Genomic DNA, 13,726 nt, shown 5'->3' on the forward strand with positions numbered 1-13,726 from the left:
GAGGGTGCTGCTTGTCACGCTTCTCATGGCTGACTCAGCCAGCTTTGTATCAAACTCAAACCACCAGTCCAGGGGTGGTCACACAACAATGGACTGAGCCTTCCCTGCTCCATCACTAATTAAGAAAATTCAAGACTGGCTTGACTGCCTACAGCCTGATCTTATTGAGGCATTTTCTCAATTGAGGCTCCCCCCATTCCAGTGACTCTAGCTTGTGTCAAGTTGACATAAAACCAGCCGGTTCAGTGACTCTGAAACTGAAGACTCCAAACTCTTTGCTCCCTATCACTGAAGTAACAAAAAGAATGGGGAGAATGAAGAAATCTGGCATCATGAACTGAGACTGTAGCTCGGTTGGAGTTGATAGAGTCTGGGTTGCCTGAGGCCCTGGGTTTGGTCCCTAGTGTGGGTATGGTAGTACATGCTGTAATGCTCTAAATTATCCCCAGCCACAATGGTGATACTGTTAAAACAAAACAGCCTGGTATACTGTTAAAAAAAAAAAAACAAGCATTGACCAGGGACAACATTTAGCCATTAGCCAACCAAACAAGAAAGCATTTCATCACCTTCAATGCCATAGAAAGAAATTTCTATTAAAATCAAGGAAGATGGATCAGTGGTTAGGAGGATTTATTGCTCTTCCAAAGGATGGAATCCCAGCTCCCAGCCATCTGTAAATCCATTCTCAGGGGATCTGATGCCTCCTTCTGGCCTCTGAGGGTACTGCATGCACATGGAGCATAGACAAGCATGCTGGCAAACACTAGTACACAGAACATAATAAAATAAATCTAAAAACAATATCGAGAATAAAGAAACTGTAAAGATAAAATCACATTGTCCATCAATAGGGAATTGGTTAAATAAACTATGATGTATTCTTGTAAAGACAACTACTGGCCTTTCATTTTGACTCACCTTCCACTGTTTTCACCGGAAAGGAGGTAGGGAATCTGTAATCCTCGGAATAGGACTCCTGTCCTAGTTAGAGTTCCATGGCTGTGATCAGCACAGTGACCGGAAGCACCTGGCGAGGGAAGGGCTTATGGGCTTTCAGGTTGCAGTCTGTCATGGAGGGTAGTCAAGGCAGGAGCCTGGAGGCAGGAACTGAAGCAGGGGCATGGCTGCTACTGGCTCATTTTCCATGGCTTTCTCGGTTTGCTTTCTTATAGAACCCAGGTCCACCTGTAGGGGCTCCCACATCAGTTCTAAGAGTTTCCGTTACTGTGATAAAACTCCATGACCAAAAGCAACTTGGGAAGGCTGGCTACTGCCTTGCCCAGTCTGCTGTCTTACACTATCTAGGACCACCAGGGGATGACACCACTCACAGGGAGCTGGATCCTCCCACATCCATCACCAATCAAGAAAATGCACCACAGGTCAGTCTGGTGGGGCATTCTCTCAGCTGAGGTTCTGTCTTCCAATATGACTCTAGCCTATGCCAGACTGACATTAAAAACTGGCCAACACAATCACTATTCAAGATAATGCCTCACAGACTTGCCTACAAGCCAATTTGATGGAAGCATTTCCTCTATTGAGGTCCCTGATGAACCAGCCTGCCTCCACCTTAAGCCTGAAAGCCATCTTAGAGTAAAGACATAAACAGGTTAATTCCTGTTTATGATGAAGCCTCTGTTTCTCAAGGATTGGACTAAAAATGGTTCTGTACACCCTGTTCCAGGAAACAAGCACCATGCCTTTGTTTCAAAAAGTGCAGTAATCTTTCAACCTTACCTGCTTCAAAAGACTATTTTGATCACTTATGACTACCTTGCTGTGGTTACCTGGTGTCATGACTACCTTGCTGTGACTACCTGATGTCATGACTACCTTGTTATGCGCACCTTGCAACCATGTCTTTGTTTCAGGAGGTCATCATGACTAACTTGTTATGCTTATGTTCTGCTCCTGTAATGCCACCTATTAAAGATTGACTGGTGGGGGAGGGTCTAGCCCATCGTGAGTGGTGCCATCCCTGGGCAGTCCTGAGTTCCATAAGAAAGCAAGCTGAGCAGGCTATGAGGAACAAACCAGTAAGCAGTACCCATGTGTGGTTTCTACATCAGCTCATGTCTTACCATGTAGTTCTCAACGTTCATAATTTGGGAAGCCTCTGATTAAAAACAAACAAAAAAGAAAACCTGAAGTTCTATCCAATCACACAGTACATTTGGGGAGTTTACAAGTGTAAACTCTCTGCCTGATGTCGCTCTCATGGACTCTGCCATGCATTCTACGGCAAGCCCGAATTCCTCTTCTCTGCTAACCTGTGTGCAAGTGAGGAGACAGGATCCACACACATGCTGCTTCCTGCATGTGCTGCACATGCATGGGAGAGGTTTTTGTAAGAGCGGGGCAACAGGAAAAGATATCTGGCTGCTCTCAGCAAAGGGAAATGAGGACATAATCTCTACATTGCCTGCTAGACTAGAAGGCAAAATTGTGCCTCCAGAGACTTCTTAGAAATTCCTCTGACACATTGATTTGGGGGGGGGGGAGTGGTTCTTGTAGCACTGCGTGTGGAAATACAATGGTCTTTGCCACAAAAGTACTTTCTTCTTCTATAGAAGATGCCTAACCTTTGTTTTCCAGATAGAGATAAATGTGAAAGAATGCTCACAAATGGGTTTCTTATCTTCTCCATGAACCCATCCTGAGAAGCATTTCTTATTGACTGTGACATCACTTCAAAGATTCACCTGAATTGGCTGCACCTTTTTCTTTAGTTGAAAAGCCAAAGCTGCCTTTAATCCCTGACTGGGGAGGCAGAGGTAGGTAGATTTCTGTGAGTTCAAGGCTAGCCTGGTCTACAGAGTGAGTTCCAGGACAGTCAGGGTGGTTATACAGAGAAATTCTGCCTCAAGAGGAGGAAGAGGAAGAGAAAGAGAAATAAGCCAATTTTATGCTAATTATTTCAGAGCCATTTGGAAATACTGACAAGAGATGGCAGATGTGTATGTGTGTTGGTTTTCTTGGTCACAATTTGCACAGTATAAATAACAGACGTTGCTGTGGGGGGATCCACGAGAGAAGACCACTTGGACGTGGGTTTAAGCCAACAGGAAGTCTTGGTTAAGTAGTGTTCAGGATCCCAGGGTAGCCCTGAGCTTGTTGTCGCAGGGTGAGTTTTTAAGCACAAAAACCATATGCTGGGTTGGCACACTTCATTTAACAAGAAATTAGCCAGAAGCAGAGCTACAGGAACAGAAGAGTAAGGCTAGTCCATTTAGAGACTTTCCTGACTTTCCCAGAACTGTGGACTTTGATGGATTAGGTCTTTGTTTCAGTTTTTGGCAGGTGGTGCTGTCTACGTGCTAAGTTTTGCTTCTGTTGTGGAGTCAGTTGTGCAAGATCTAGGGACTGTTACAATATTCACTGCTAAAATATTCATCACTGTCTTCCAGTTGGAGCGGAGAGATTGAGGGCTTAGCAGGGCTGGTAGCTTTTAGAAGCTGTGAGGGGTGGATGCTCCAAGCCTTTCTCCTTGACGTGTCTGTCTCCCCATCTATATACAATCCCACCTGTGTCTGTTTGTCCATATATACCTATTTAAAAATTTCTTTTCTTTGAATTTCATCACTGCTGCTAAACTATCTTTGATAATGTTTTCTTCCACCATCTCAGATCCACTGTGAAGCCTCCCTAGTGAGTTTTGTATCTCTGCTACTACTTTCTCAACTCTAGGAATTGCCTCTGGGTCTTTATAATTTCCGTCACTTTACTAGTACTCTTTAATGTGACATTGTCAATGTGCCTTCCTTCTTTCATGGCTTCCTCAGACTCTTTGAACTGGTTGTTGTGAAAATGCTTTCTGAAGGCCAACGTGAAGGCTCTCTCACTCAGTTTCTGAAAGCCAATGTGAAGGCTGTCACTCACAGTTTCTGAAGGCCAACGTGAAGGCTCTCCCACTCACAGTTTCTGAAGGCCAATGTGAAGGCTCTCTCACTCAGTTTCTGAAGGTCAACGTGAAGGCTCTCTCACTCAGTTTCTGAAGGTCAACGTGAAGGCTCTCTCACTCAGTTTCTGAAGGCCAACGTGAAGGCTCTCTCACTCACAGTTTTTGTTTTTACCAGCCACATGCCTGCTGCACAGGTTCTACTTTCCTCTTTCCCTGTCTCTCTGACTGCGGCAGTACAGGGCACTCACCTCAGCCTGTTCCTCACCACCCTCCAGTTCCGCCCCTCTTCACAGCACGTGAACCTCTCTGCTTCTCCTCTCCCACTTCTCCACCACAGACCTGCTCATCGTAATGGTCTTCCACCCATCCACGCCAAGCAGAGAGGGTGGACCTCTAAGAGTCTGCCTTTTAGGAGACGCCTCAGAGCCCCTCCTGGTATATGGTCTGCTTATAATAGGGAAAACTCTGACCTATTGCTCCCCTCTAAGGGACACCCCTACTTTATAAACCGGTGATAGGCTGAGTTACCTGCTCTGGCCTTCTGGTCTACCTTTTCCATCATGGGACTTATTTCCTCTGAGCCAGCAAAGTGAGAGGATAAGCCTGAGTGGTCCCAGCCACCACAGCTAGAACGGAGCCTCCACTGAATCAGGAGTGGGAGGAGGAATGGAACCCTTGACTGCTTGGTTCCACTTCCCCGGAATCTAGCCACTGCAACGCGGACGATATAAGGGACTGAGAATCCCCCTGCCTCTAACCTCCACCCCCACACCTCCAGGGAGACTGTAACTCTTGCCTACAAACTGAGGGAAAGGGGGCTGCATCTGCCTGGGTGGTAGAATCTGCCATGCCGAGAGGGGAGAAAGGCCATGGTTGCCATGTCAGGGACAGTCACTCTCCCTGCTGGGATTCAGGTTTTCTGGGATAAATACGTACATGTTTTCTGTGTGCTCCTAGAACAGTCCTGGACAGTTATTCTCTTCCCATTCTGGGGGTCATTGGTTGTTTTGTATCTATATAATGCACATATCTAGAATCCGGATACACTGTCTATTGATCAGCCACAGTGAACAGAACATGCTGCCCCCCCCAATACACACACACACACACACATGCACACACACGCACACGCGCACACACACAGTGCCCAACACGGAACAAAGCACACAGGGAACCTTTCTACACAACCAGACTTCATGGCACGCTGTCATTTCCCCAGTTTGATTGGCAAAGAATGACTGAAGACACCTGTTACAGATAGATTCCAGGTCAACACCCAGCATAGTATTGACTGTATTGGTTTTGCCAAGGTCCGGAGACTTTTAATAGTTGTTATAATTTTGTTATATTGTCACCTTTGCGACTGGTATGATGTGACGAGGGTGGCAGGTGTATGCATGCGTGTGTGTGTGTGTGTGTGTGTGTGTGTGTGTGTGTGTGTGTGTTGTGTGTGTGTCTATCCACAGAGCTGTAGGTGGAGTTTTCCTGTCCCAACTGGACTGCCTGGTCCCAAATAACCAACTCAGAGGCCGAATATGAATTATAGATGCTTGGCTGATAGCTCAGGCTTGTTACTAACTAGCACTTACAACTAAATTAACCCATTTCTATTAATCTACATTCAGCATGTCCTGCTCCCTCTGCAGCTCAGGGACTCTCCGGATTCTGCCCTTCCTCCTGCCGCCCCCCCCCACCTTGCTGGCCATCATGACATGAGCATGTCTCCTCTGGGATGTGATCCCACCATGTTGTACTACACCCCAACAGGTCAAGGAAGGGGAGCGGATACACGATAGATGAAAACTACTGGAACCATGAACCAAAATAAACCTTTCCACTTAGAACCTAATTTAACTCAGGTATCTGTGACAACAGCAAGTTGACCAACACAATGTCCTTGGTAATCAATGAAGATACGTAATGAATATCTACATTGTTCCAACATAATTAAAAACTTGGTGGTCATAAATTGAGATGAAGACCTGATAAATCCAAGGACAGTGGAGAGTCAGTTGGCTAACCCTCTCTCCATTTTTTCCCCTCCAACCACCAGCCCCGGAAATCCTCTCTTCTCTCTTCCTGTCCTCTCTAGCAGACCTCCTCAGTCCTCTAGGAACACTATGGCTAGTCACCGGCTCCATCCTTTGGTTCAAGGTGGCTTTCTTGGCACAGTAGAATGGCCATATGAACAATTCTCCAGCAGCTGCGGCACCCACGCCACAAGCAACTCTGAGGTATCAGGAAAAGAAAGACCAGATGTTCAGCTGTTTGTACTAAGAAGTGTCTTTATTGCCAAGAGAATGTGTTTGTGTGTGTCTTCATTGCAAGTGCTAAGAGGTCACTCGCTTGTAGGAGGGAGCAGTGTCATATATAGTCTTACAACACAGGAGAAAAACCCCAGGTGGAAGAGAGCGTGTTTTCCTCGTGCTAAATGTTGATGTCAGTGGGACAATGCGGGGGCAGTAAGCCAGGACTAGAAAACAGGATGCACCTGTGCCTATCAGCTGACAAACAACTCAGAGACCCTGTGGGCTAGGCCCCAACAAGCAACGACGGTATATTTCCCATATCACCCCAGGCCATTGGCACTACCCATGCCTGCTGGCTCTCAGATGTGTTCCTCTAGGCTTTCCTGCTTGGTACTGCAGAAGGGCAGACTCTCCAGGAGCTGGATTCAGGCTGTGTTTGGCTAATGGGAGACAGGAGAGAAAATAGGAGTGTTTGTCTTCTTTTTCTGCCTCGGGCCTCCTGTAGTCTGGGCTCTAACCCCTGGCCTGCTGTCACTATGTGACGTGGTGCTGAGGTCCTACTGTTTCCTATCTGAGGAGGAGGCCTTCCAACTGAGTGGCATTGTCTTCTGTTATCTGAGTAACCAGTCTGTTGTAATAGATGCCTTGTGTTGTACGAGAGCTTTGAACAAAATTTTTACCCTACTTAGGCTTTCACTGATTAGATTTTACAGGGCCTCCGGTTCTGCTAAATTAATTTTCCATTTTTACTCATCTTCCCCTGTACTCCCAGCCACATTATGCTTACTGGTTCTTAGAAGTTCTTCATGCATTTTACACACGTGTGTGTGTGTGTGTGTGTGTGTGTGCACACGCACATATGTTCCATGTCACAGCTGGTAGGAGCCACTATCTCCTTCCACCATGTGGGTGCTGGGTATTGAATTCAGGTCATGAGTTCTGCCAGCAGGGATCCTTGCTAACTGAATCACCTTGCTGGCTCCACATAATTCTAATCCTTTCTTGGCTGCAGTGTGGGAAAATATCTCCTCACAGTTCCTGGTCTGTCTTTACATTCTTTTTGAAGTCATGGTCTCCTGTAGCCTTGCTACAGAGCTGAGGGTGACCTTGAACTCCTGACGAGCATGCTTCTACCTTCCCAGTGTTTAGGTCACAGATGTGTACCATCATGTATGACTTTTAAATTCTTTTTAAACTCCTTTTTTATAATAGTGTGTTTTGGTGAACAGTTCTACAATTCAATATAGTAATTTACTTTTCAGATACATTTGCCTGACGGTTTGTAGTTTCTGCAGTTTGTCATTAGAAAGGACCCCCCAAACTTGCTAAATGACACGTCCCTTTAAATAAAAACTTCCTTAGTTCCTTCTTCCACATTCAAGTCATGTTAATTTTACATACGGTGTGATGTAGTTTTTTATTTTTTTATTCACGGATCTTATACTGCCATAAATTTACAAAGTTTATTCTAGACCCTCCATTCTGTCTTATTATTGTGTTCCTTAAATTTTTTAAAGATTTATTTGTGTGTGTGTGTATGTGTGCGCGCGCACTTATATCTATATGTGTACTATGTGCATGTATGCAGAATCCAGAAGACAGCACCAGATCCTCTACAACTGGAGTTATGGACAGGGAGCTGTGCTGCCCAGTGTGACTACTGAACTGAATCCTGGGTCTCTGAAAAAAACACAGAAAGGGTTCTGTGGTGAAGGAGTACCTTGGTGATCAGGGCCAAGGAATGTTGAAAGAATCACACCACAACAGAGATTTGTTGGGAGAGAGGAGTACATCAAAGGCTGCCTCTGAGCAGAGATGGAAGTGGGGGGGCCTAGGGGGGCGGACAGACTGAGGGAGGGAGGGAGAGAGACCAGGCCATGACGGCATGCGCTTTATAGGGGGTGTAGAGCGCGTAGAGCATGAGTACAGGGAAAACACTAGACAATGGAAACGTTGCATTAGTGATGGTGGGTTGGAGGCGGGATGGGGGTTGAGGGAGCATCTGGATCTGGTATGTGGGTCATTCTGGGCTGACTAACAGTCCTACCTTTTGTTTATTAGAAAAGGTAAGGAGATAAGAAGAGGTTATGGTGACATAGGAATTGAGGGCACCGTGCTCTTTAGACCTTTTCCTGGTTCTTCCTCCTGCCTGAGGGCAGTCTGCAGCACAGGGAACCCAACAACCCAGTCCATCTGTGACAGCCTCACTTTTCCTACTAGCAAGTCGCTGGGCCTCCCCTCAACACCAACGGAATATCCTGGTCAGTGTAAACCCTTCCTGGATCCTCGGGAGTGGCAATTGAGTAGCCGGCAGCCCTTTGGTATTCTTGGAGGTGGAGGACCCCCCCAGACACACACACCACTGTCTTCAAGGCTATGGGGCCCTCTTCCCTGGCACTCGCCTCTGGCCACTTCCCACAAGTGAGGCCTGTTCTCTACAGCGTGGCTTCTTGCCTCTCGGGCCCCACAAAGCCCTGGGACCAGACAGCCACGACGCTCTTGGGCTGGTTCCCTTGGCCTCTGTTCTGTGCATGAGAACACACAGGACAGCCTATGCCTACTTATTTCAGTCCTCCCTGAATTCCCACTGGGATGCCTCTTGGAAAACCTCAAACTTTTACTCTTAGTGCCCAACTTAAGGGTTTCTAAACTGGTCCATCTTTGCAATCAAGTCTGGCCCCAATACCACTTAGATATCAATCCAAATGACCACTTCCCAGAATCCTATATCCCGATGTTTTACAGGACCTTTGCAACATTCTGGCAGTGACCCAACAGACTAAAGGCAGCACCCTATTTTCAGGTTTTCTTGTATCTTCGCTGCAAGCCCCCTCTCTATTCTATCTTCCTGTTCCTCTGCTCAGCTCCTGCTTGCTGTGAAACCTGTTAAGCTGCAGCATTTCCCCCTTTCATTGAGCAACACGTGCTCAGAGAGGAATGTTTCAATACAGAGGAAGCAGCGATACATTGGCCAATCTCACCTGAGATGCCCATCAAGAGCCATGTGGATGCAGATGGTGTTTAATGGAAGACGGCATTTAGAGTAACTGGCGTGATGGCCTCATTGCAGATTCCTGGGCAAGGAAGAGGTGTGAAAGACAGAAAGGAAAATAAGAGCTTGTTAACCTCAAAGGCTTGAATGTATACCTCTGTTAGCTTTTCTATGCATATACATTAAGAACCTTAAAAAGAGAGTAGGTCATGGGGGAACAGGAAGGTTGGGGGGGGTAAAATAGGGGGAGAACAGGATGAGAAATACCATAGTTGAGGGAGTCATAGATTTGAAGAGAGATCTGGCACCAGTGAGACCTCTAGCGATCTAAAAGGATGACACCAACTGGCAAGCTAAGCAATAGTGGAGAGACCACCTTAAATGCCTATTCCTGGTAATGAACTTGACATCTACCTTATATGCCATCCTAGGACCTTCATCCAGTGACTAATGGAAGCAGAGGCAAACACCCACAGCTAGACACTGAACTGAACCCCTGGAACCCAGTGGCAGAGAGAGAGGAACGATGAGCAAATTGGCAAAGAATGGGCTGGAGAAACCAGCAGAGACAGCTGATCTGAACAAGGGGGGAGCTCTTGGACCCCAGACCGACAGCTGGGAGGCCAGCATGGGACTGATCCAGACCCCCCGAATATGAGAGTCAGTGAGGAGGCCTGGGCTACCTATGGGCCCTGGGCAGTGGATCAGCGTTTATCCCTCGAATACAAACAGACATCGTGTGTCCATAACACACTCTGGAGATCCCCTATGTGGAAGGAAGTGGGGATAGGGTGGGAGGCTGGGGGGGAATAGCGAGGGTGGGTGTGGGAGGAGGGGAGGGAGAGGGAACTGGGATTGACATGTGAAGCAAGCTATTTAAAATTAAAGTAACAATAATAAAAAAAGAACTGCCGGGCGTTGGTGGCACACGCCTTTAATCCCAGCAGAGGCAGGTGGATCTCTGTGAGTTTGAGGCCAGCCTGGTCTACAGATGGAGTTCCAGGACAGCCAAGGTTACACAAACCAATCAATCAATCAAATTGTACTTAGCTATAACTAAAGTAGTACCCATAACTATCTAATAGTTCAAAATCTTTCTCATTTAAAAAATTTTGAAACAGGCTCTCCATATGTAGCACAGGCTAGCCTCAACCTCATTATCTTCCTGCTTCATCTTTCTGACTGCTATTACCACAAGGCTATCCCAACACTACTCCAGGTTCTTTTACATCCCCACCCTTTAGGTACTGGGGGTTGAACCTAGGGCCATGTGAATGGCACTTAGAAGCTCTGCCTTTGAGCTCACTTCTGGCCCCATTCTTTTACATTTCCAGGCAGAATCATTGTGTAGCACAGTGCAATGTAGCTTGAAATTTATTTTTGTACTGTACTTCAGTTGTTTTGGCTGTTTTCTTTCTTTTTTTTTAAGATTTTATTTATTTATTATGTATACAACACTCTGCCTCCATATATGCCTGCAGGCCAGAAGAGGGCACCAGATCTCATTACAGATGATTGTGAGCCACCATGTGGCTGTTGGGAATTGAACTCAGGACCTCTGGAAGAGCAGCCAGTGCTCTTAACCTCTGAGCCATCTCTCCAGCCCCCGGCTTTTTTTCTTTAGTGTGAACTGCTTGAAAAAATAAGCACTATTATAAGAAATTATAAGGCGTTGTTGCTTTTTTGCTTTTGGTTTTTTGGAGGTGGTAGATCCTGAACCTAGCGTCTTACTGGAAACTCTATCACTGAACTCTATCTCCAGTATTTTCTCTTTGGGAGGGGCAGGGAGGGCACTGGGTTTTGCTGATTTTCCCAGAGTCGTTTTTTGCATTGGCTCTGTAGCCCAAGCAATCCTGGACCTTGTTATCTATCTACCTTAGGTTTCTGTGCAGCTGGGATCACGTACAACTGGGTCACCACACCCAGCAAGAGTTTCTTCATACCTTCACCCATCCAAATGATACCTGAACTAACTGACTTTAGGGACTAGAGAGATGACTCAGTGATTGACGGCGATTAGTTCGAGCACCAATTGCTTTTACCAACCCTCCATGCCTTCCTAATCCCAAAGTCCCCTGAGCTGGGGGTGGATCATGAACATGCTGGGTGGCGGCCTGGCTTCTGAGCCCAGCAGCCAGCTGTCCAGCAAGGCCAGGGTGAAAAAGCTTCCGAAGAAGAGCCAGGATGAGAAGGTCCGGTTGAAGTGCTTGAGACTGCATAAAGTGGCCAAGGCCATGGTGTTTGCAAACGCTGCTATTTGTGATAAAATTGCTCATCTTGAGGAAATTTTTTTTAAGATTTATATATTTATTACGCATATGGTGTTATGCCTGCAGGTCATGTGGTTGCTGGGAATTGAACTCAGGTCCTCTGGAAGAGCAGCCTGTGCCGATGAAGCTTTTGCAGCTTTAGGCTGTAACTAACTGAAGGGGATCCACAGGCCAGAGCTCCTTCCCACTGTTCCAGTTTGTTCCTGGCTCATGGTGTGGCCAGCTCTGAGGGAGCTATACAGGGAGCTGGGCCCAGCACTGGGGCCACGGAACCATTTGGGAAGAAATCCAAGGAGGAGGAAAAAAGAAAAGAGCAAAGAGAACGACAAACTGGAAGCTCTGAAGACAACATCCAAGAAAAAGAAAAAGGAAGGAGGCACAAGCTGGTTCCACCATGCCCTGGATCCCTGGCTGCACGACTGGTGGCCCATTGGGTCTAACGGTACACAGCCTGGGGAGATCCATCACCAGCTGACCTGGTGTCCATAATGAGACTGCCATCTACCCTGTGGGCAATCGTAGTACCTGAGTGTATGCCCCATGAAGTGCCCAGACCAGAAGTGTACATATCTGTCAGCTCAAGAATGGTGGTATGCAGCCCCAGTTTGAAACTGTTCCTGAAGATGACCCCGGATGCGTGCTATGAAGAAGGGCCGTCAGTGCTACAGCCGGGACACTGATGCCTAACCCACTTTCATGTGGTGCTGACTTCTTTGAGTTTCCTCATCCAACCATCCACAGCCTGATTCAGAGTCGTCCAGAAGTTCAGAACTGTGTCGGTGATGGGTGGGTGAGATTTGATGTATGCAAACCTACAAAGGGCCAGCTCCCAGGAGCTCTCAGAGAACGATGCCACTCCAAGCCTTGCAGCCTTTGAGACACAGACCTTTGATGATGACCACGAGGGTTCCATTCTGTCAGGATCCCTGGACCCACCCAAGCTTCAGCGTGACGTCTTTGTGTCACCTCACCTGCCAGAGGTCCTGACACACGACCCCTTGGTGGACGCTGGACCACAGCACCTGAAGTGCAGGCTGTCCACAATGTAGCCCCATGCAGTCTTCAGATTGAACAGGAAGGGGGTAGAGACCACTTTCTTTTCATCATCACCACTTTTTAACTTAAACTAAAATTTACTTTTTGTGGAAGATGGCAGCCGGTGAGAAGCAGAGAAGATATTAACACACTTCATCACGGGTGTTCCTGTGCTGACAGGTCACCCTGGGATAAGCTTCAGTTGCTTTTATTTTTAGTAATAAACATGTCTTGACAGTTAAAAAGTGTCTATTGCTCTTACAGAGCTCAGTTCCTAGCACACATGGGGGGTAAGTGTCTCACAACTGCATGCAATTCTAGTTCTAAGGGATGTGATATCCTCTTCTGACCTCTGAAAGCAATTGCATTCTTATGCTCTCTCTCTCTCTCTCTCTCTCTCTCTCTCTCTCTCTCTCTCTCTCTCACATACACACACACACACACACACTAGTGTATGTGTATATATAATATGCATGTGTGTATATATATCCTTTAATAATATCATATCATTTTTAACCTTTTGGAACAAATAAGCATCGCAGCTTGGTTAGTTTATCTTTTAATTCAGTTAACTTGTTTTTCCCTTTTTAAATTAGAGAACACAGAGCCCACAAGGTCGTATCCTGTAATATAGTTTAGTGGATTCTTACGTTATTTATAGTTTCTTATACAGCAGTTGTTGTATCTGCAGACTCATCAGACTTGGACATCTGGTTGTCTCTTCACCTCTCTTGTTAAGGCTGCATTACCTGGAACTTGCTCTGTTGACCAGGCTGGCCTTGAATTCACAGATCCACCTGCCTCTGCCTAGAAGTTCTGGGATTAAAAGCCTGAGCTACTACCGAACAATCTTCGTAATCTCTTTTTTATTATTTAAATTAGAAACATGGTTGCTTCACATGTCAATCCCAGCTCCCTCTCCCTCCCCTCCTCCCACGCCCTCCCACCCCCAATCCCCACTCCTTTCCCCAGGGTGTAATCTTAATTAGCAGTTCCTTTCACTCCCTGGCTCCAAGTATGAAATCAGGGCTCTAGCCTATCAACTAGGACACCCCCAATCCCTATAGTTCCTTAGTGAAGGAGTAACACATTTTAAAATCACCCTCCTCCCGCAACAGACACACGTCTCTCGCAGGAAGTTTCAGACGATCACTTCTGTGACACATATGATTAAGCAACCCTCAGAACAAGGGAAATTCAGAGCCACAAACTCCACCCCATCTCTCCCTTCCCTATTCTTGATACCAAGCTGAGACAAGCCTGAAATTCCACC

At 46.6% G+C, this 13,726-nt stretch overlaps 1 pseudogene; it reads left to right on the top strand.

Annotated features, from left to right (window-relative positions):
* Positions 1-11,181: 11,181 nt before the first annotated feature.
* LOC101835227 lies at positions 11,182-12,671 on the top strand (annotated as a pseudogene).
* The last annotated feature ends 1,055 nt before the right edge of the window (positions 12,672-13,726 follow it).

This window comes from Mesocricetus auratus, unplaced genomic scaffold (genome assembly GCF_017639785.1).
Source record: "Mesocricetus auratus isolate SY011 unplaced genomic scaffold, BCM_Maur_2.0 Super-Scaffold_100676, whole genome shotgun sequence".
In the NCBI taxonomy this organism is placed as follows: domain Eukaryota; kingdom Metazoa; phylum Chordata; class Mammalia; order Rodentia; family Cricetidae; genus Mesocricetus; species Mesocricetus auratus.